The following is a 24,133-nucleotide window of genomic DNA, read 5'->3' on the forward strand; positions in this document are numbered from 1 at the left end:
ACGGCGGCTCTGCCCTGCCCCTCCTACCACGCCCATGTACCACTGGGTCGCGGGTCTGCCCACCTTGCGGGTGCGGGTGGCGGCTCCGCTCCGCCCCCTCTCCAATTGGGGTCACGCGGTCCCCACGCTGGCGAGCCGCTGGGCCTGCTCCGGGCGCTGGCGGCGGCCCGGCTCCTCCCCTCTCCACCTAAATTCTAAAAAAATGGCAAGAAATTATTCAAAATAAGTTGGTGGCTTGTGTTTTAGTTGTCTAAAATATATTACGTAAGGCCAGAAACAAGATTCTCAGCTGGAAATGAGCCTTCAGGTCTAAATGAAGGGCCAGATTAAGGCCGTAAAGTAAACAGAATGAACATGTGATTCTCAGACTTGCTGATGAGACACGTCTACTGTTAAACCTGGTTCTGGCCAAACCTCTATGGATTCTGGCCAGGGCAGGTCAACTTGGGTGAGGTGGTGTTGGTTTCACAGCACCATGTAAGTAATCAACTTCCAAAAATAATTCACGTATCATTTTATGGCTGGACTTGTGGATATCAATTGTATCCAACTGCAATAGTTTGGATGTTGACTGTCCCCCAAAGCCACATGTATTACAGGCTTAGTCTTCAGGTTGATGCCATTGAACTTTTAGAAAGTAGGGTCATATAGGAGGTCCTTAGATCATTGAAATTTGACCTTAAGGGAGATTATGGGACCTTAGTCCCTTCCTCTCTCTCTCTTTCTCTTTTGCTGTGTGGTCAGGAGGTGAAATGGTTTTCTCTACCATACACTTCTGCTATGATGTGTTACCAAAACAATGAGTCAATGGATCGTGAACTGGATCCTCCAAAACTATCAGCCAAAATAAACCTTTTCTCTTTATAAGTTGATTATCTCTGTTATTTGTTGTAGTGATGTAAAACTGACTAACCCACCAACCTATTGCCAAAAGCAACTGAAAATAGAAGTCTTGGCAGAGCAAAATAAATAAATCCCGTGTGTGTGCATGTGTGTATACACTGAGCACAGGTGATCATAAACTAGGGATCTGTAGTTCAAGGATTCTTTTTTTGGAAATGTTAACACCTATAATTGGCATGGTGCAGTACAGTGAAATGCAGACACAACTTAATGATGTCAGAATTCAGAGAGAGGCAGAAGTCAGTGATGCCCAGAGGAACTGCTGTCTCATGGTGCCCCCATCCCTGTGCAGAAACAAATTGTATGAGCCAAATCTATTACAAAAATATACACAACAAATATAGGCATTCCTCACCTTATATACTATGTAAGCAACAGGGGGAAATTGGGTTTGGACTTGATTTTAAATGCATTAATTTTAAAAGCTTGTAACTTAAAAAAAAATACTACAGTGACACCTCTTGCAAATGGAAGAATTCTTCAGTCTAGGAATTAATTGCTCCCTGGTTTATCTTTTGTGTAAATCTGAATTTTCCCACTTTAAGTGTTTTTCCAAAGTGGAGACTACATCATAATTAAATGAATTTCAATATACAGCAGAGGAGATCCCCTGGGAGCTATCTTTAAATTCTGGCATGATATTACCCATAAGGCAAATATTATCCCCTGACAGCCACTAAGGGATTTGACTCTAATAGGAACTGATTTTACGTATACAAATTAGTGACAGTTGTAACTACAGGGGCCACTCGTGTTGGCTCCCTGTCCTCCCTTTCTGTTAGCCAGGGTCTCTCCTTCTGGTCCAGATTTTTACTGCATCCCTGTACCTGATGATCCCCTGAGGGTCACTAACTGCAGAGCCTTCTCCATCTCATTGTCTGTAACTATTCAAAACTCAGTCTTGACAGTTCTTTTCTATCTAGATGACAACTCAGATTTCAACAGCTGGATTTCTGGACTCTCTCTATTTCTGTGTCAATGGGTTTCTTTCCACTGGTCTATGAAGTGATGGAAATGCAATCTGTTGGTTTCCTTGATTTGGAAAATTCCCCATAAATACTTTCTGCAAAATGCCTTATATCCTGCACTACTATCGTAGAGGACAGGGTACAGCAACCTTCCAGGCAGGTGCTACCTTGAAAAGCACTGATTTATGCTGATGTCCTGACAACCCCCTTAAGGCATGCCCAGAGATGTGGCACCACTACCCTACTTTGGGCCTCATTATTCAGTTGTTTAATGCTCACTACACACACATTTAGCAAATGCAAGCCCTGGAAATTAAGCTATTGATTTCTGCCATACCAGAAGGGGATTAAGCGGCTTTATCTGAATCCTCAATTTTAAATACATCACCTCTTTCTACCTATTTGCTCATCTGTGATGTCTGGGCCATATTTTGGACCACCTGCTTCTGCAAACTCCTTTGCCACCTGCCTCTGCCTTGGTGGTCCCTTTCCTTTACTCTTGGTTTCTCCCAATCCCACCTCTGGGTCCTGTCATTCAGCAGCAACTGCACATAACCCAAATGACAAGGTATCTTGGTTCCTCCTCCCTTGAATGAACCTATGGCTCCACAGAAAGAGTGGAGGTTCTCTGACATGTGGGACATCATTCCTTCTCTCCTGCCATCATCACCCACACTCTCATTTTACGGTTGCAAGGGGAATGTCACCAAAACCAATAGAATGGAAGGAATTTCTGTCCCCTGCCTCATCACACTTCAGTGTTGTCATTGGGTGGTAGGATCCTTAGTCCAACCCCCGTGACTCTCAAAACTGAGCACACGCCAGTGTCACTGGGAAGATGTGCTCCACCGCACATTACTGGACCATGCCCAGAGTTTACAACTCGGTACATCTAGACAGAAGCTGGAGAATCTGCATGTCTTCCAAGCCTCCAGGTGAAGTTGATGATGCAGGTCCAGGACCGAACTTTGAGAAACACCAGCCTAGTGGATAACACAAGTTTTGAAGACAGAAGAAAGCTGGACCCAAACTGATACTTAGCCACTTATGTGACTTCAGGCAAAGTACTTAACGTCTGTGAGCCTCAGTGTCCTTGTTGTACAAAAATGAAAATATCTGCGACCTCATGGGAAAATAACGAGGATAAAATTGGATAATGTACTTAAGCCCTCTGAACCGTGTTTGGCAGAATAAGCATTCCATAAGCGATCGATGGTCGCTACTTTGTGCAGCTAATGACAGATTTCTCCAGCGAAGACTTTGAGCCCCTCAAGTCGTCATCAATCTCAGAGTGGAAGTGTGCATTTTAACGAGGCACCTGGAGAGGCAGTGGAGACTTTGAGGCTTAGACATTGAAGAACTTTATCCTGGAGAGTACCAGAAAGAGGACTTTGGTCCAATCCTGCATATTCCCCTGTGGTCCACAATGTGAAGTCTTCCTGGCTTTCTTGCACCTCTGGGGAGACAGTCCCTTTTGCATTCCTCCTGGAATTGCAAATGTGAAGCAGCATCTCCTCCCCTTCAGCCCTTTCTTGTCTTCATGTTTTATTCCTTTTCTGCAGACATCAAGCGGCTGCACATTTCCTGCTTCTGATTACCAGGCAAAACCACTGCTGTTGCAAATTCATGGAGAATCAACAAAAACAATGATTTGCTTATTGAATCAGCAGAAAACTCCAACTCTTGAACAGCAAAAGCCAGACCCAGACATAATGACCACCCTAGAGAGGACACCAGCAATGACCAAGTAAAAGAAGACTCTTTCTCAGAGCTAAACAGAATGAAAGGAAATATAGGGGCTCTTAAGGAATCCAATAGTTCTGGGTGCTTTTCCTCCATTCTCAGTCAAGTGCATTTATAAATGAGCTTGAAATTGTCCTTTGTTGTTCTGTTGTTGAGTCTAGCTTATTAAGAGTAATGTTGACCTCAGCCCAGAAGCAATTTTAATTTTCTAATTCCAGCTTCTTTACAAGTTTTTAGCTTGTTATGAAATTCCAGAAATCAAACCCAGGGACTCATATGCTTTCATGCAATCATCATTTAGGAAGCTAATTAAGAGAGACAACTCATAGCTCCCACATACAAGGTCCCACAATCTGACCTTGCAGTTCCTGGTATTTGCATCTTAACAAACTAAACATCCCAAGAGCTCTGGTATGCATGGACCTTCAGAGCCCCCCTGTCTGAGAAATGTGGTCCTCTGCCAAGCTTATTTAGCGAGCCCAATCATGTTATTCTTTCCTTAGGCTCACCGCTGGTTTCTGCAGATCAAGTCAAATCCTCCTCTTCTCTTTCCTCCTATCACCATCTTCTTCATCTCCATGACTGAGAGTCCAATCAGCCCACCAATTTACAAATTGTATTTTGAATGTCATATAAAGTGTTTGTTGGCAGAAATAGGTTGGTAGGAGGAAAGAACAACAACCTTGAATTTTCACTTACTGCCTGAAGTTATGTATCTCAGAGGAAACGCAGGCAACAAAAATAAACAGGTCTTGCAGGAAGAAGGAAATTGAAAACAAGTCATTTCACCTTCTCTCCCTCCAAAGCCCCTCATCTGTGACTTAATGATTGGCAGTGTTCAGTGCAGTAGGGGCTGGCCACCTGCGGGGGTTGAGCACTTGGGGCACATGATCCAAAGTGAACTGTGCTCTACGTGTAGAACAAACACTAGATTTTGAAGACTTGTATCAAAAAGGAAAGTATGAAAAAACATAAATATCTCATTAATCCTTATATTAGTTCCATGCTGAAATGGTAGCTACTTAGTAATTCAATTAAACAAAATGCATCATCAAATTAATATTACTAGTCTTCTTTGCCTTTTTAAATATAACTATATATATAGAAACTATACATATAGAAAATTTAAAAATTATATCTGTGGCTCACATTGTATCTGTTAGTGTTGACCCAGGATGCTTCATTCAGGATGATAGCCACAAGTCACAGGTGGCTGTTTAAATAATTTATATTTAAGTTAAATTTAAAATTAGCTCATCTATCACACTATCTGTATTTCAAGCTCTTACTAGCCACACGTGGCTAGTGGCTACCATAACTGATGAGGTGGACACAGTACATTTCCATCCTTGTGGAATGTTCTATTGGACAGATCTGACGTAATAGTTTCATACTGTTCTAAATTACTTTTAACAGTCTACCCTGAACTCATTAATTGGAGTCTATATTGGAAATTTTACTCCCTGGCCCAACCCAAACCCCAATACTTTCTTTTCTGCTCAATTCCTAGATTATGTTTGTGTTGTGATTCTGAAGGGCCCTCTGTAGGTAACCCTGGATAATCTCTCGCTCTCAAAATCCTTAATTTAATTATATCTACAAAGTCCCTGCTGCCATGTAAGTTGACACAGTCACAGCTTCTGGGGATAAGGATGTGGACTTCTTTGGGGGACCATTTAATAGTGTGCATAACTCCCACCAGAAAACCAGCACCCCTTAGCTGACTTCTGCATGCCATGTGAAGAGGCCAAATAACTGTACATAACCCAAGGAAACCACAAACTGCATGTTTTCCACTAAAATGCCCTCACAGAAGTCAAACAACTCTGAGAACTTTGGAGATAATGCACTTGCTCATGTGCCTGAGGCAAGATATGAGCTTTTAGGATAGGAGATCGTACCACTGATTCACATCAGAGTTGAATCAAAGACTTACCTTGCTGGGTCATTATTGTCACTTTTTCCCAGATTCCGGAAAGCTTCCACCTGCTGTGTCCCTCACCCAGAAGAGAAAGTATTTGGCTAGAAGTCAATGACATGACCCATGAGTTAGAACCATTCCTGGTGGAAAACCAGCTTATTAATAGGGGGAGAAACGAGCACAGGCAATGAACACATCTCTGAATCACTGGAGAGGGAAAAGTGTAGAAGCATAAAGGAACCAACTCTGGGAAGATTCTCACTTGATAATTTTATAGAAAATCCATTACAAGTTTGCAGTGCATGTTTTCAAGTTGTCAATACCATTAAATGTCTCTAGGTAGTGAAATGCCATCAAGAAGATCTCACGAGCCCTGCCGAATGCACAGAGAAAGATATCAAAGTAGCAATGGCTCAGGCCGAGCTACCATAATTCATGTAGAGGAAAGGTAACCCAAACTCTCATTATAGTTTTGTGCCTTAAAGTGTATTTGGGATCCCAAAAAGGATCCCAGCAAGTATACCCAAAACACAATGACCCTACACCCAGCCAAAGGAGCCAAACAAAATGCTGAATACAAGAAATATTTGGGTGTAAAATTGAACACTTTCTTATTACTGAGCTCCCAGTAGCAACAGGAATTAACTTCCCAACACACATGCCAAGGAATCGAAAAGTTTTCAAATCCAGTTTGTTGGAGTTCAGTTTATCCATTGTAAGTTATATCACAATGGGCCACTACTTAATGACAGTAAAATTCCGTCTAAAAGAATGAAAAACTGGACTCATTCCAATTACAAGGGAAAAATAAGAGACCCAGAATAACTAAAGCAATCCTTAGCAAGAAGAGTGAAGCAGGTGGCATCACTATACCAGACTTTAAACTGTACTACAGAGCAATAGTAATGAAAATAGAATGGTATTGCCACCAAAATTGACTTGTAGACCAATGGTACAAAATAGAGGACACAGAGACTAACCCACATACAGTTATCTTATATTTGAAAAAGGCACCCAAAACATACATTGGATAAAAGATAGCCTCTTCAACAGATGGTGCTGGGAAAATTAGAAATCCATATGCAACAAAATGAAATTAAACTCCTGTTTCTCACCATGTAGATCAAGGACCTTGGAATTAAACCAGAGACACTGTGTCTATTAGAAGAAAAAGTAGGTCCAAATCTCCATCATGTTGGATTAGGCCCCAACTTCCTTAATAAGACTCCGATAGCACAAGAATTAATATCAAGAATCAATAAATGGGATGGATTCAAACCTAAAAGCTTCTTCTCAGCAAAAGGAACAATCAGTGAGGTGAATAGAGAGCCTACTAATTGGGAACAAATTCTTACCACACACACGTCAGATACAGCACTAATCTCTAGAATTTATAAAGAACTCAAAAATCTTAACACCAAAAAAATAAATAACCCAATCAATAAATGGGCCAGCAGAATATACACTTCTCAGAAGATAAACAATCAATCAACAAATATATGAAAAAAATGTTCATCATCTCTAGCAATTAGAGAAATGCAAATCAAAACTACTCTGATATCATCTCAGTCCAGTCAGAATGGCAGCTATTATGAAGACAAACAACAATAAGTGTTGGCGAGGATGTGGGGGAAGAGGCACACTCATACACTGCTGGTGGGACTGCAAATTGGTGCAGCCAATCTGGAAAGCAGTATGGAGAATCCTTGGAAAACTGGGAATGGAACCACCATTTGACCCAGCTATCCCACTCCTTGGTCTATACCCAAAGGACTTAAATACAGCACACTACAGGGACACAGCCACATCAATATTTATAGCAGCACAATTCACAATAGCTAAACTGTGGAACAAACCTAGATGCCCTTCAGTAGATGAATGGATAAAGAAAATGTGGTATATATATATACAATGGTATATTATTCAGCATTTAAAGATTATAAAATCATGGCATTTACAGGTAAATGGATGGAGCTGGAGAATATAATGCTAAGTGAAATTAGCCAATCCCCAAAAAACCAAACTCCAAATGATTTCTCTGATTTAAGGATGCTGAGGGGGAGCTGTGGGGGTTAAATGAACTCTAGATAGGGCAAAGAGGGAAAAGGGGAGGGAGGGAAAGGGAGGGGGAATAGGGGTAGGAAAGATGGTAGAATGTGATGGTCATCATTACCCTAAGTACATGTATGAAGACATGAATGGTGTGACTCTACTTTGTGTACAACCAGAGACATGAAAAATTGTACTCTATATGTATAACATGAATTGTAATGCATTCTGTTGTCATATATAACAAATTAAAATTAAAAACTAAAAGATGGCATGAAATTCTCTAGAAACGCATTTCTAAGAATCTTAAAATTATGTTCACTCTATTCTGTACCCAAAACTATAGTTCCTATACACATATATTTTGCTAAAAATTGTTGAGTTTTACATTGTAAGATTTTATACTTATTTGCATAATTTGATGTTTTGTTTATTTGTTCAAGTCACTAGCAGGTTCACTTTACACAAATACTACTATCATCTTTTGAAATGGTAAATGTAATTATATTTTTAAATTATTTCTATTGAGACATAATATTTGTTCATCTTTTTGGGTTACACTGTGGTAATGCAATACATGCATACAATGTGTAATAATCAAATCATCCTAATAAATATTTTCATCTCTTCAAAAAAAAAAAGAAAGAAAAAGACACTCAGAGAGACTGACTTGCCTCTCCCCCTTCCTCTAATTCCTATTTTCTTAAACTTTCTGGCCTCCTCTTCTGCCCCTATTCCTGTTCTTCTGTGCACAACTTCACATCTTTACCATCGCCCCCTCCCCCATTCAACCTCTGTATTTCCCCATAGTGTGAGTTTCACATAACTCACAGGGACAATACAGGGCATGAAAACTTCCTTCCTGAATTTCAGCACAAACGTCAGGGAAGGAACAGGTTCCGTGGCATTCTGTGTAGTTTCTAGACTAGGTAGCCAATTATCCAGAAAAAGTCCAAATGTTTTAGCAGCTAAGTTTCTTGGGCCACCATTAGCTCATACATAGCCTTGGTATACATTAGGAAAAGAGGTACTATCTTAGTTTGTTTTCTATTATTATAAGTGAATACCTGACAGTAGATAATTTATGAAAAAGAAACAGTTTATTTTAGCTAACAGTTCTGGATGCTGGGAAATCCAAGGCTGGGTGGTTCATCTGGTGAGGGCTTCATGCTGCTTTATAACCTGGCAGAAAGGGGAAGGGAAAGGGCAAGAAGGTGCATACAGAGACAGGAGACAAAAGGCAAAAGCCACTTTCATGATAACTAATCAAGTTCCTAAAGAGCAAGGACTCACTCCCATGAAATGGCACTAATTTCTTCATGAGGACGGATGCTTCAGGATCCAATACCTCTTTTTTTTTTTAAATTTTTTATTGTGGGTTGTTCAAAACATTACAAATTTCTTGACATATCAAAGGGTACAAAAGTGTACCCTTTTCCCCACATCCTCGCCAGCACTTGTTGTTGTTTGACTTCCTAATGGCTGCCAATCTTACTGGAGTGAGATGGTATCTTAGGGTGGTTTTGATTTGCATTTCTCTGACAGCTAGAGATGTTGAGCATTTTTTCATGTACTTGTTGATTGACTGTATGTCCTCCTCTGAGAAGTGTCTGTTCAGGTCCTTGGCCCATTTGTTGATTGGGTTGTTTGTTCTCTTATTGTCTAATTTTTTGAGTTCTTTGTATACTCTGGATATTAGGGCTCTATCTGAAGTGTGAGGAGTAAAGATTTGTTCCCAGGGTGTAGGCTCCCTATTTACCTCTCTTATTGTTTCTTTTGCTGAGAAAAAACTTTTTAGTTTGAGTAAGTCCCATTTGTTGATTCTAGTTATTAACTTTTGTGCTATGGGTGTCCTATTGAGGAATTTGGAGCCCGACCCCACCGACTGTAGATCGTAGCCAACTTTTTCTTCTATCAGACGGCGCGTCTCTGATTTGATATCAAGCTCCTTGATCCATTTTGAATTCACTTTTGTGCATGGCGAGAGAAAGGGATTCAGTTTCATTTTGTTGCATATGGATTTCCAGTTTTCCCAGCACCATTTGTTGAAGATGCTATCCTTCCTCCATTGCATGCTTTTAGCCCCTTTATCAAATATAAGATAGTTGTAGTTTTGTGGATTGGTTTCTGTGTCCTCTATTCTGTACCATTGGTCCACCCGCCTGTTTTGGTACCAGTACCATGCTGTTTTTGTTACTATTGCTCTGTAGTATAGTTTGAAGTCTGGTATCGCTATACCGCCTGATTCACACTTCCTGCTTAGCATTGTTTTTGCTATTCTGGGTCTTTTATTTTTCCATATGAATTTCATGATTGCTTTCTCTATTTCTACAAGAAATGCCGTTGGGATTTTGATTGGCATTGCATTAAACCTATAGAGAACTTTTGGTAATATCGCCATTTTGATGATGTTAGTTCTGCCTATCCATGAACAGGGTATATTTTTCCATCTTCTAAGATCTTCTTCTATTTCTCTCTTTAGGGTTCTGTAGTTTTCATTGTATAAGTCTTTCACCTCTTTTGTTAGGTTGATTCCCAAGTATTTTATTTTTTTTGAAGATATTGTGAATGGAGTGGTTGTCCTCATTTCCATTTCAGAGGATTTGTCGCTGATATACAGGAATGCCTTTGATTTATGCGTGTTGATTTTATATCCTGCCACTTTGCTGAATTCATTTATTAGCTCTAATAGTTTCTTTGTAGAGCCTTTTGGGTCTGCTAGGTATAGAATCATATCATCTGCAAATAGTGATAATTTAAGTTCTTCTTTTCCTATTTTGATGCCTTTAATTTCTTTCGTCTGTCTAATTGCTCTGGCCAGTGTTTCGAGAACTATGTTGAACAGAAGTGGAGAGAGAGGGCATCCCTGTCTTGTTCCAGATTTTAGAGGGAATGCCTTCAGTTTTTCTCCATTCAGAATGATGCTAGCCTGAGGCTTAGCATAGATTGCTTTTACAATATTGAGGTATGTTCCTGTTATCCCTAGTTTTTCTAGAGTTTTGAACATAAAGGGATGCTGTACTTTGTCGAATGCTTTTTCCGCATCTATCGAGATGATCATATGGTTCTTATTTTTAAGTCTATTGATGTGGTGAATAACATTTATTGATTTCCGTATATTGAACCAGCCTTGCATCCCAGGGATGAATCCTACTTGATCATGGTGCACAATTTTTTTGATATGTTTTTGTATCCGATTCGCCAGAATTTTATTGAGGATTTTTGCATCTAGGTTCATTAGAGATATTGGTCTGTAGTTTTCTTTCTTTGAAGTGTCTTTGTCTGGTTTAGGTATCAGGGTGATGTTGGCCTCATAGAATGAATTTGGAAGTTCTCCCTCCTTTTCTATTTCCTGAAGTAGCTTGAAAAGTATTGGTATTAGTTCTTCTTTAAAGGTTTTGTAAAATTCTGCTGTATACCCATCCGGTCCTGGGCTTTTCTTAGTTGGTAGTCTTTTGATGGTTTCTTCTATTTCCTCAATTGATATTGGTCTGTTTAGGTTGTCTATATCCTCCTGACTCAATCTGGGCAGATCATATGACTTAAGAAATTTATCTATGCCTTCACTATCTTCTAATTTATTGGAGTATAAGGATTCAAAATAGTTTTTGATTATCTTCTGTATTTCTGAAGTGTCTGTTGTGATATTGCCTTTTTCATCCCGTATGCTAGTAATTTGAGTTCTCTCTCTTCTTCTCTTCGCTAGCATGGCTAAGGGTCTGTCGATTTTGTTTATTTTTTCAAAGAACCAACTTTTAGTTTTGTCAATTTTTTCAATTGTTTCTTTTGTTTCGATTTCATTAATTTCAGCTCTGATTTTAATTATTTCTTGCCTTCTACTTCTTTTGCTGTTGTTTTGCTCTTCTTTTTCTAGGATTTTGAGATGAAGTATGAGATCATTTATTTGTTGGTTTTTTCTTTTTTTAAGGAATGAACTCCAAGCAATGAATTTTCCTCTTAGAACTGCTTTCAATGTGTCCCATAGATTCCGATATGTTGTGTCTGTGTTTTCATTTATCTCTAAGAATTTTTTAATTTCCTCCTTGATGTCTTCTATAACCCATTGATCATTCAGTAACCTATTGTTCATTCTCCAAGTGATGTATGCTTTTTCCTTCCTTCTTTTATCGTTGATTTTCAGTTTCATTCCATTATGATCAGATAAGATGCATGGTATTATCTCTACTCCTTTATATTGTCTAAGAGTTGCCCTGTGACATAATATATGATCTATTTTTGAGAAGGATCCATGTGCTGCTGAGAAAAAAGTGTAACTGCTTGATGTTGGGTGGTATACTCTATATATGTCAATTAGGTCTAGGTTATTAATAGTGTTATTGAGTTCTATAGTTTCCTTATTCAACTTTTGTTTGGAAGATCTGTCCAGTGGCGAGAGAGGTGTGTTGAAGTCTCCCATGATTATGGTATGGTGGTCTATTAGACTCTTGAACTTGAGAAGAGTTTGTTTGACGAACATAGCTGCACCATTGTTTGGGGCATAAATATTTATGATTGTTATGTCTTGTTGGTGTATGGTTCCCTTAAGCAGTATGTAGTGTCCCTCTTTATCCCTTTTGATTAACTTTGGCTTGAAATCTATTTTATTTGATATGAGTATGGACACTCCTGCTTGTTTCCGAAGTCCATATGAGTGATATGATTTTTCCCAACCTTTCACCTTCAGCCTATGTATGTCTTTTCCTATCAAATGCGTCTCCTGTAGGCAGCATATTGTTGGGTCTTGTTTTGTGATCCATTCTACTAGCCTGTGTCTCTTAATTGGTGAGTTTAAGCCATTAACATTTAGGGTTATTATTGAGATATGGGTTGTTCTTCCAGCCATATTTGTTTATTTCTGTTACTAAACATGGTTTGTTTTCCTCTTTGATTATTTCCCCCCCCTTTACTGTCCTACCTCCCACTGTTGGTTTTCATTGTTATTTTCCATTTCCTCTTCCTGTAATGTTTTGCCGAGGATGTTTTGAAGAGATGGTTTTCTAGCTGCAAATTCTTTTAACTTTTGTTTATCGTGGAAGGTTTTAATTTCATCTTCCATCCTGAAGCTTAATTTCGCTGGATACACAATTCTTGGTTGGAACCCATTTTCTTTCAGTGTTTGAAATATGTTATTCCAGGATCTTCTAGCTTTCAGAGTCTGTGTTGAAAGATCAGCTGTTATCCTGATTGGCTTACCCCTAAATGTAATCTGCTTCCTTTCTCTTGTAGCTTTTAAAATTCTCTCCTTATTCTGTATGTTGGGCATCTTCATTATAATGTGTCTAGGTGTGGATCTCTTATGATTTTGCACATTCGGCGTCCTGTAGGCTTCTAGGATTTGGGATTCTGTCTCATTCTTCAAGTCTGGGAAGTTTTCTCGTATTATTTCATTGAATAGATTGCTCATTCCTTTGGTTTGGAGCTCTGTACCTTCCTGTATCCCAATGACTCTTAAGTTTGGTCTCTTAATGTTATCCCATATTTCTTGGATGTTCTGCTCATGGTTTCTTAACAGTCTTGCTGAGCTGTCTATGTTCTTTTCCAGTTGAAATACTTTGTCTTCATTGTCTGATGTTCTATCTTCTAAGTGTTCTACTCTGCTGGTAGTATTCTCCATTGAGTTTTTAAGTTGGTTTATTGCTTCCTGCATTTCTAGGATTTCTGTTTGTTTGTTTTTTATAACCTCTATCTCCCTGTATAGTTGATCCTTTGCTTCCTGGATTTGTTTGCGTAATTCATTGTCGAAGTGATCTTTCATTGTCTGATTTTGCTGTTTAATGTCTTCCTTGATACTCCAGATCATCTGAAGCATGTATATCCTGAATTCTTTATCTGACATTCCATCTGCTGCAGCTGTTACCTCTTCTAAAGTTGCGTTGACCTGCATTGCTTGTGGTCCTTTCTTTCCTTGTCTTTTCATACTGCTTGCGTATCTTTCCTGCAGGTGCGGGCGGCGGCTCTGCTCTCTCCTTATTCCAATTGGGGTGTCGTGGCTACCACGCCGGCAGGTCACTGGGCCTGTTCTGGGCGCTGGCGGCGGCTCTGTTCTGCCCCTACTCCAATTGGGGTGACGAGTGTACCACGCCGGCAGGCCACCGGGCCTGATCCGCCGGTCGGTTGCAGGTTTGCCTACCCTGCAGGCGCGGGCGGCGGCTCTACTCTGCCCCTACTCCAAATGGGGTGACGTGTCTGTCGTACCGGCAGGCCACTGGGCCTGTCCCGCTGGTCGGTCGCAGATCTGCCCACCTTTCGGGCACGGGTGGAGGCTCTGCTCTGCCCCTACTCCAATTGGGGTGTCGTGACTACCCCGCCTGCAGGACGCTGGGCCTGTTCCTGGCACGGGCGGCGACTCTGCTCTGCCACTACTCCAATTAGGGTGGTGTTTGTACCACGCCGGCAGGCTCCTGGGCCTGATCCGCCGGTCTGTTGTAGGTCTGCCTACCTTGGAGGCGCGGGCAGCGGATCTGCCCTGCCCCTCCTACCACGCCTGCGGACCCCTGGGTCTGATCTGCAGTTTGATCACTGGTCTGCTCACCCTGCGGGCACGGGTGGCGGTTCCGCTCCGCCCCCACTCCAATTGGGGTCACGTGACCACCACACCGGCAGGGCCTGATCCGGGCGTGGGAGAAGGATCTGCTCTGCCCCTACTCCAGTTGGGGTGACATGTGTACCACACTGGCAGGCCACTGGGCCTGACCCGCCCGGCTGTCACAGGTCTGTTTACCTTGCAAGCGCGAACGGCGGCTCTGCCCTGCCCCTCCTACCACGCCCATGTACCACTGGGTCGCGGGTCTGCCCACCTTGCGGGTGCGAGTGGCGGCTCCGCTCCGCCCCCTCTCCAATTGGGGTCACGCGGTCACCACGCTGGCGAGCCGCTGGGCCTGCTCCGGGCGCTGGCGGCGGCCCGGCTTCTCCCCTCTGGCTCAACGACAAATTGAGGAGACTCAGGTGACTGTGCCTCACCCCCCCTACCAGGAGACCAACTGCTTATGTCACCGCTGGTATTGATGAAGTTCTCTCCTCCGCCGCTTTCTGCTGACATCAGATCTCTGCCATGTTGGTATCCTATGCGAATGGCAGCATTTCGTTCCCCTTGCCGGGCAACCAAAGCAACGGGTGAGTCCTGACCGGCCCTCAGCAGGACCCGGACCGAGAAGCAGTTTCCGCGGGCTCCTAGCCCCGGGCCAGGGAAGTTCCGGGAGCCGGAACTCGGCCGCTCCGTGCTCGGTGTAAGCTCCTATAAGTGTAAGCTCCAAGAAGCAGTCCCCGCGGGCTCAGTTCCGGGAGCCGGAATTCGGCTGCTTAGTGCTTGTTGTATGCTCTGATAGGAGCAGGGTCCAAGAAGCAGCCTCCGCAGGCTCCGCGGGACGGTTCCGGGAGTCGGAACTCGGCCGCCCCGCGCTCGGTGTTCGCTCCGATAAGCTCAGGTTCTAAGAAGCACCCAGGCGCTGAACCCTAGCAATCTGTCTGCAAGCCGCAGGCGAATTGCAGCCTGAAATTACCTGATCTATGGCTGAATGAGCTGCGGTCAGTCGAAAACAGGGAAGGTGACGTCAGTTTACCAACATGGTGGCTGCTGGCCTCCTCTGTGGTCTGACCGGTGTGGAGAACCGAGATGGACCGCTTCCTTCCCCCGTCTCGAACCCAGAATTCAGCCCTGAATACGGTGCTTGCGCGGCTGGCAGAAACTGCAGCGCTGTAACCCTGCGTCCCCAATACCTCTTAAAAGTCCCACTAACTCTTAAACCATGATACTGGTGACCAGGCCCCAACATTAGTTTTGGTGAAGACAGACATTCCATATTCTAACCGTAACAGGCAGCTTCCTCCAGGAAGTGTTCTTCATTTGGGTTCTGCCACAGTCTGGCTGGGCACACAATAACCGGGAGGTCACGAGCCACTTGTAGGTTCAAAACGGGAACTACTTTATTGCCAGAACCCCACGGGAACTCTCCAGAACTCCACGGAAACTCCGCAAGAACCAACGGGAACTCCGCGAGAACTCAAAAGTAGCGGGCACCCGAGGTAGCAGGAGCCGCCTTATTGCTGGACAGCAGAGGTTTACATACACAACTGAATACACAGCTTGCCTCAATTCAGCATCATCCGGTTACAGCAATCAGTCATTATCTTAATAATTATACACAACCCAACTCAATTATCATCATCTTAATGGCTCGCTGGCGTTACTTCTCAACCACTCCTTCCGGCAAAATGCCAGGCGCCATCCTGACCTGGCTGTGGCTCTCAACATCGTTCCTCGCCAAGCAAAGATGGAAACAAGGCCTTGGAGATGGGCCATGTCTTGGGACATGATGCCAGGAAGCAGGAATGAGGGGGAGCAGGAGGGAAAGCCAGGAGGGCTGCACCAATGTGGGAAGCTCAGGCTCCATACCACTGGGACCCTTGGGGCATTGCAGTGGGAACCTCAGAATTGTCCTTCTCAGGGTCAGAAGGCACCTACGTCAAGAACTTCCTGCAGGAGTTAATCTCCCTACACTTCCAGCTTGCTCTCCACGGCAGTTCTGAACAGAGGTAGATGCAGAGATAAACAGGCCTTTGACCTGAAGTAACATCAGAGGATACCCCCTGCCTCCCACCAAGCCACAGATATATACTGAAGGGATTTTCCCTGAGGATCTGTGGCCCAGGACACCAAAACCACCTGCCTGTGGGACCCAGCCCAGTCCTGGGTTGCAAAGAGGACCTGGCTTGGATTTCTGCTCTCCCCTCACGAGGCACTCTCTGTGAAACCATATAGGGAGGGTCTGCAGGATCTCTGCTGAGAAAAGGCATAACTGCATCCAGTTATGCCCCAGTGAGATTTGGGGATGGGGGGACTTTTCCAGGTGGGACAAAATGGTCCAGAATTGCATGAGACCCAAATCAAAACCAAAAAGAAAAGAAAAGAAAGAAAGAAAGAAAGAGGCCTGAAAGCTCACAAAGCTGCCAAATCAAGACACTAAAAAAAAAGAAAAAAGAAAAATTACGAGTGAACTTGAGTTAAGCCTGGAGCTACCTGCCCACATGGCCCAGAATCCACGGAATCCTTGAGGAAGCCTCCAGTCTTTGGGACCTGCTTGACCTATTGACAGCCTCATCCACAGAAGGCACTCTTGTAAGCCGGCCCCAGGCAAGTTCATCATTTTCTTAAATAGGTACCTGAACTAACAAGCTCTGCATCATCAGGAGACAGGAAACACCAGGCCCTGGAATGTCCAAGACTCAGAGAACAGAGGTGCAGCTCAGGGAGGAGCAGGATAACTATGCTGGGCCTGTGCCATCGCTCAGATTTCAGACTCAGGAAATACCCAGAGGCAGGGAGAGGAAAAGGATGATATTTAGAGCTCATTAAAATGAAGCAATACATTCCCTCCCTCCCACTCCAAAGATGATGCACTTGGCCAGCCTGGAACATTCTCCTACTTCCCTCTTCATCCCATCACCACCCTGTGGCCAGAGCTCGCTCCCACTGTGCTCCTGCAGGACATGGCTGTGTCCTCCCAGCTCAACAGAACTCCCCAGTGCAGGCATCTCTTCCAGATGGGATTTCTTGTCCTTTGACAAATAGACCCAGAAGTGGGATGGCTGGATTATTTTTTGAGGCACATGGATTCTGTCCTCCATGATAGTTGTACTAATTTACATCCCCACCAACAGTGTGCGACAGTTCCTTTTCCTCCAAAAATTATCACTACACTCACGATGTGGGAGCCTCAACAGATGAATGGATAAACTCAATACAGTCTATATGCTCAGTGGAATACTACCACCCATGTCACTGCAACAACTTGAATGAACATGGAGGACAGAATGCTAAGTGACGTGAGTCAGACATGGAAAGAAAAATACTGCAGGAATTCACTCACATGTGGAATCTTAAAAAAAAAAAAAAAATCCCCAAATTTGTCAACTCAAGGTAGAAGGCTTTTCTAGGAATGAAGGAGTAAAGGAAAAGGGGAAGATGTTTGTTTTCCACTATAAGATCAGTTTGGGGGTCTAATGTACAGCATAGTAACTATAGTTAATGATATTGCATTGTTTGCTTGAAATTAGTTGACAGAGTAGATCCCAAATGTTTTCTCTCTCTCTCTCTCTCTCTCTCTCTCTCTCTCTCTCTCTCACACACACACACACACACACACACACATTTTTAAATGTATAGTAAATGAGGGAATGAATGTGTTTGTTAGCCCTGCTGTGTGCCTCAAGTACATCCATCACTCAATTTAGCAAGTGGCTGGTAGAGATGGCCTCCCTGTCCATCACCCTTACTCTACTGGGTGGTAGGGAAAAAGTCCAAAATGCTGAGTAAATAAATAAATGAGAGTTTGGGGGTCAAAGGTCAGTGGTAGAGCATGTGCTTAGCAATGCGCAAGGCCCTGGGTTCCATATATATATATTTGTTCTGGATAGACTAAATGACAGGGCATCATACATTGTTACTCTATGGATTTTTACATTGTTAATCTCCTAATAATGCTTGCATACTGGTGGCATCTTTATAATAAATGTGCAAGACTGGAGGACATTCCAGTAAGGTCCTAGGAAGAGCTGGGAGTGGGGAGAAGGCTGCCTGCAGAGCTGATGCACTCAGCAATCCCTTCCACACCAGCCTCTGCACTGGGGCCTTTTATTTCCAAAATTTAAAAATTAATGTTCAAGGCTGGGGATGCAGTTCAGTGGTAGAGAATACGTCCAGCATGTGCAAGGGCAGATTCTGTGCACACACACACACATACACACACACACACATACACACAAATGATGAACACAATAATAATGAAAGGAAATGAAAGAAAATAAAATATACAAATCAACTTCCTATTTCCAAAAGAAAAAAAAAAGCTGATTTTTCAGAAGTGCTTCCATGTGTTCAAAACCAGGGGGTTGAATTTCTTGCACATTAAAAACTGATAAGAGATTTCAAATGAAGGAAAGGAAGAAATGGGTGCAAATACACTGGGGACCTTTTTATAGTACTGGAGTGTGAGAATGTTAATTAAAGGAATCTCAGAATCAGAGAGGATCTGAGAAAGGAAGGAGTGAAGACTTAATTTTAGGTATTGTTTCATCAGGTTTAAGAAAAAAAAAAAGCAGTTCATGAGCTACTTGCAACTCTTCTCAGGAACTTCATGGGTCTCCAAAAAGCTCCAGTGGAGACCAATTTAATAAAAATCTCTCACCCCAGTGAAGGACCTGTTAATAGTGAAGAGCACAAATTAGCAAATCCTGGGGCATTAAATGAGCAGTGCCCAACCTGAGATACCATTCAAATGGTGTTCTTCAAAGAGCCCTACTCAAACAGTTTTCAAAACAGAAGATAAGAACTTAACTGTTGTGCACGCTGGTTGGACCAGGAAATTCCAAAACCTGGCCTCCCTGTGTGTTTCAGCACCCACCAAGTGAATTAATAATAATTCAACTAATAACTGAGGTAGGGTGTTCCTACCCTCAGGGGGGCATTCTGCTCAGAGGTTACATACCTGGTCTCCAGAGGTCTTCATGCCCTCCAGGGAGTCATTCCTATTTGTATTTTGCAAATGCAGAAGCTGAGTACAGATGATTCAGCAAATTACCCACCTTACTTGGCTACTGAGTAGGAGAGCTGGATCTTGAACCTTCTGTCTGCTACCCTAGGTCAAGTTGCTTGCACTGTGTCACCAAAGAGCAGACAAAAGAGCAGAAGGTGAGCATAAAAGGAGCCCAAGGGAATCCAGCCAGACCAGTCCAGGACTAGCACACCCCATCCTCATTCTGGACTCTGCTCTGGAGCCACCCTGTGTCCCCAGCCCTGATGACCAGCAGGAGTGATTTCGAATGGCTCATGACCATAGAAGTCATACCCTCAGATTGAGGACCACAGAGGCCCATTCAACTAAAACACAGGAGAAATTCTTGCAAGTATACCTAGGAGTCACAGTATCTGTAAGTAAGCAGGAAGCCAACCAGACAGGAGCAGCTCTGGTGAGTGGTGAGTGGAAATAAAATGATCTCTCACCAGAGCAGATTGGGCAGGGGTCTCTTTGTCCCTCAGCTCTGATGGTCCTGGCAGGGACCACCATATCCATTAGGAAGAAGATAATTTCTTAAAAGAATTAATGTGCTGCTAGCTGAACTGGGCCACTATATTGCCCACCAGCTAGGGGCACTTGTGTGTGCACTCAGGTTATGCAAAGCACCAACATTACAAATGGATCCTAATAGGCAGCCCCTCCAGACCTTGTGCACATAGGTACAATGCCCTTATATCTGGATGACTCTTCATACAATTAACTTTTTGTGTAACATGTTACTTCATCTTCCCCAATTACACTGGAAGGTCCTTACGGATAGGATCTGGAACTTTGACAGCAGTTTCCAAGAAAAGTCTTGCTTATATCCAGAACCAAATACAGCCATGTGTCACATAATGACATTTCAGTCATTGATGGACTGCACCTACAACCGTGATCTACAAGATGATGTGACCTAGTGGTGTCATGGATGTCTTGTTTGTGTAGTACACTGTGATATTCATCCACCAATGAAATCAGCAAACTATATGCTTCTCAGAATGTTCCTCCATTATTTAGCAACACATAACTGTAGAAGTTTTCTTTTAAAAATGACTAGATCTGGACACGTGGAGCAGTGAAATAGGACTGTCTGACACCCACCACGCATGCTGTATGCTACACTTGCAAGGTACCAGGAATTGGCCAAGGGGAGGAAGGTATGTTGAGGACATGGGCATTTAACAGAAGCCAAAATCCATTCTAGGGAACAGGTTTGTTAGAAGTTGAGGTCTCAGGTTGCCCTTCAGAGGCATTTTTAAAGGGGTACTTGCCCTCATGTCCCCAATACCATTCAATTTATGTCATGATGTACCAGCCATGATGCCCCTGGTCCAAAGGCCTTTGGAACAGGGACAGTTTGATCTGTTTCCAAGTATTTACTAAGCAGCTGTGAAAGCCAGGGTGACAGGCAGGAAGTCACTCTGTCATGAAAAGAGTTTAGATCCTAACATCATTAATAACTCAATAAGTGCTTATTTACGCCCTCACCTGTCCCCCACTATCATCACCAGACTTGGGTGCCCTGAATGACTCATTCCTGAGTCTATCCCTCATGTGCCAGCCCCTCTCAGGCCCTGATTCTTCCAACAGATAGGGAGTCACAGCAGAGGGAGCGAGAAGGAAGTTGAGTGTCAGACCCATGTCCCAATTCTGGCTCTACTCATCAATAGCCTCATTTGATGACCATACACTGCACCTGCTGAGTGTCAGACACTGCAGAGCAGCAGGCCAGAATCCTAGTCTGACAGAGGGAAAAGCCCTGGGAACAATCCTGGTGGCCAGTGGTTTAAACGGCTCCCATCCTGTTCTTGTCTACTGTTCTCCTAGCACCCTGCACAGTCCCGACCTATGTTGGATGGATGTTCAGTGGTGTCCACGAATAAGCAAACATGTTCATAGCAAGCGTTTCCTGAGGGCTCACTGTGCCAGGTGCTGTTATGAAAGTCACATGCATTAACTCATGTGATGCTCACAAGCACCCTCGGAGGGGACGTTGTGATAACCTACCTGCCCAACTTGTAGTATGAACCCAGAGTCTGTGCAATGAGCCATTATAATATGCTAAGTTCATACAGCCGGCAAATCACAGAGGAGGCAGTAATCCTTTGAGGACACGGGCAAGGTCTTGTCCTTCCTGCTGATTTCAATATTGACATGGATGTGACCACCCAGCACTGTGATGTTGCCATTTCTTCACCTCCTTACCTCCAATAACCATTTCCAACTTCTGTCTCAACCATCATCTCTCATGCCAACCCTGGGTGTTGTCATAGTCTGCAAAAATGTTCCACTTCCAAACTCTCAGTGCAGGACTCTGCCTCCTAGTTTCGTTGTACCCTTCCAGCTCGCCAGTCCTGGGACCTTATTGCAATAATGGAGATGCCATCCAACCACTCTGTTTTTACTATTAAGTGCCTCCTCCTGCCTTCATTACCTTTCCTACTCTCCTGAGATTCCGTGGTCTATTATTTTAATCTTTCCTTTGCATCTGTCCCCAATAGACTTGACTCTCTCTATCACTGTCATCAAGCCAAACTACAACATTTTTTAATTTTTTTTTTTTTTGGTACACAAATGGAGCACGACTTTTCATTTCTCTGGTTATATACGATACAGTCACACCATTCATGCATTAATAATACATGTACATAGAGTAATAATGTCTGTCTCATTACTCCATCTTTCTCACCCCTATGGCCTACTCCTCTCTGCCTAATCCAAAGTTTCTCCATTCTTCCCTTGTCACCCACCCATTATGGATCAGCATCCACATATCAGAGAAAACATTTGGCCTTTGTTTTTTGGGGATTTGCTTATTTCACTTAGCATGATATTCTCCAACTCCATCCATTTACCTGCAAATGCCACAATTTCATTCTTCTTTAGGGTTGAATAATATTCTATTGTGTATATATACTATTTATCTATTTATCTATTGAAGGGCATCTAGGTTGGTTCCACAGTTTAGCTGTCGTGAATTGAGCTCCTATAGACATTGACGTGGTTGCATCATTATAGTGTGCTGATTTTTAAGTCCTTTGGGTATAGACCAAGGAGTGGGATAGTTGGGTCCAATGGAGGTTCCATTCCAAGTTTTCTGAGGTATCTCCATACTGCTTTCCAGAGTGGTTGCACCAATTTGTGGTCCCACCAGCAATGTATGAGTGTACCTTTTTCCCCACATTCTCGCCAACACTAATTGTTGTTTGTACTCTTAATAGCTGCCATTCTGACTGGAGTGAGATGAAATCTTAGTTTTGATTTGCATTTCTTTAATTGCTAGAGATGTTGAACACTTTGTCATATATTAGTTGGTCTATTATATATCTTCTTCTGTGAAGTGTCTGCCCAGTTCCTTAGCCCATTGATTGACTGGATTTTTTTTTTTTTTTTGTGTGTGTGTGTGTGTGAAGTTTTGGGGGTTCTTTATACATCCTGGAGATTAGTGCTCTATCTGATGTGCATGTGGTAAAGATTGTTTCCCATTCTATAGGCTGTCTCTTCACGTTATTGATTGGTCAAACTACAATACAACCATCAACTACAGCAGAGTTGTTGATTGTTTCTGAGAAAAATATACATCTGGGATGACAGGGGTATCTGAATTCATGGCCACAGACTTAAAAAAAAAAAAAGGCACTCAACAACACTGACACTGCCTCAAGCCATTTTCTTCCCCACTGTCCATAATGAATAGTATAAACCCCCTCTTTTGCTCCTCAACACACCACAGACCCCACCCTCCACTTTCCCCTATCTGTCTGCACATGACCTTCATAGGGAATGAAAGGAATCAGACAGGAGCCCCGCCTGCCCGTGGCCTAGTGACTAGCCCATAAATCTACCTATGCCCCATTCTGCTCCCTTTCCCTCCTATACTGTGGGAGTACTTTTGTGCTTCTCTCAAAAGCAAATCCTTCCTTTTCCGCCTTCTTAAACCCTCACTCCTCCATTCATTCCCTCTCTTCTGTGTGTTCAGTCTTCTTCTTTTGACACAATTCTTCCCTTCACAAGAGGAGTGTGGTGCCGCCACTGCACATGTCATGAATAAGGAACCAGGCACCCCACCACACATCCTCCCTGAGAGCACTCATTTCCCCCTGCTTTCCTGCACTGCAAAACTCCAACTCCCTCACCGCCATCCCTCTCTAAACCCACCCCACCTGGGCATTCCATCTCCCCCTCTTCAGTGCTTTTGTCAATGTCACCAAATGATGTCCAGGTTGCCAAAGCCAGTGCACAATTCTGTCCTCACTTCACTCAAACTCTGAGCGGTGGCATCCAACACAGTTGGTCTCACCTCCTGTTTGAAAAACACTCACCTTCTGGCTTCTTTGATGACCTTCCGTTCCATCGCGGGTCCCTTGGTCTCTTTGATCAACTTCTACACTCAACCTCTGAGAGTCGAAGGGCTTCTGGAGTGCTTCTAGCCTCTCCCCTTCTCTGCCTGTTGATCTTGTTCCCTGGAGCTAGGGTCTTATCCTGTCCCATGGCTTTATCCCCACTACACGTAAATGACTCCAGGATCCGTAGTTCCATTCCTACCACTTCCCCAAACTCCTGATACATACATCCAACTGCTTTCAAGGACCCTTTATTGACCATTACACACACACACACACGTACACACACACACATGGCTTTTCCTCCCCAGGTTCCCCCATATCGATAAATGGCACCCCCACCAGCCCCAAGTCCCCCCGACCCTCACCCTCCCTGTCCACTTATCAGTGACTCCTGTCTCCGAGTGTGGCCACGATTCTCTAGTGTTTCCTGGCCTCCACCACCTGCACCTCCACCCTTCGCAACCTTTCCCTCCTCTTGGCCACGAAGGGGCCTGCCCTTTCTGCCTCTCCCCTCCGTTCTCCATACAGCAAAACACAAAGAGAGTGTTTTCATTTGACTTTTTAATACCTTTCCCACTGCCTCTGGAGTGAAATCCAAACTTCCTTCTGCATCCTCAACATGCTGAAATATCTGTCTCCCTCTGGTTT

At 43.3% G+C, this 24,133-nt stretch overlaps 1 protein-coding gene across 2 annotated transcripts in view; it reads left to right on the top strand.

Moving 5' to 3' along the window:
• Ly86 (lymphocyte antigen 86) overlaps positions 1-24,133 on the top strand; it is a 71,122-nt gene that overhangs the window by 39,592 nt on the left and 7,397 nt on the right. The gene's annotated exons all lie outside the window — the stretch shown is intronic.

The sequence above is a fragment of the Marmota marmota genome, unplaced genomic scaffold (genome assembly GCF_001458135.2).
Source record: "Marmota marmota marmota unplaced genomic scaffold, marMar, whole genome shotgun sequence".
NCBI lineage: Eukaryota > Metazoa > Chordata > Mammalia > Rodentia > Sciuridae > Marmota > Marmota marmota.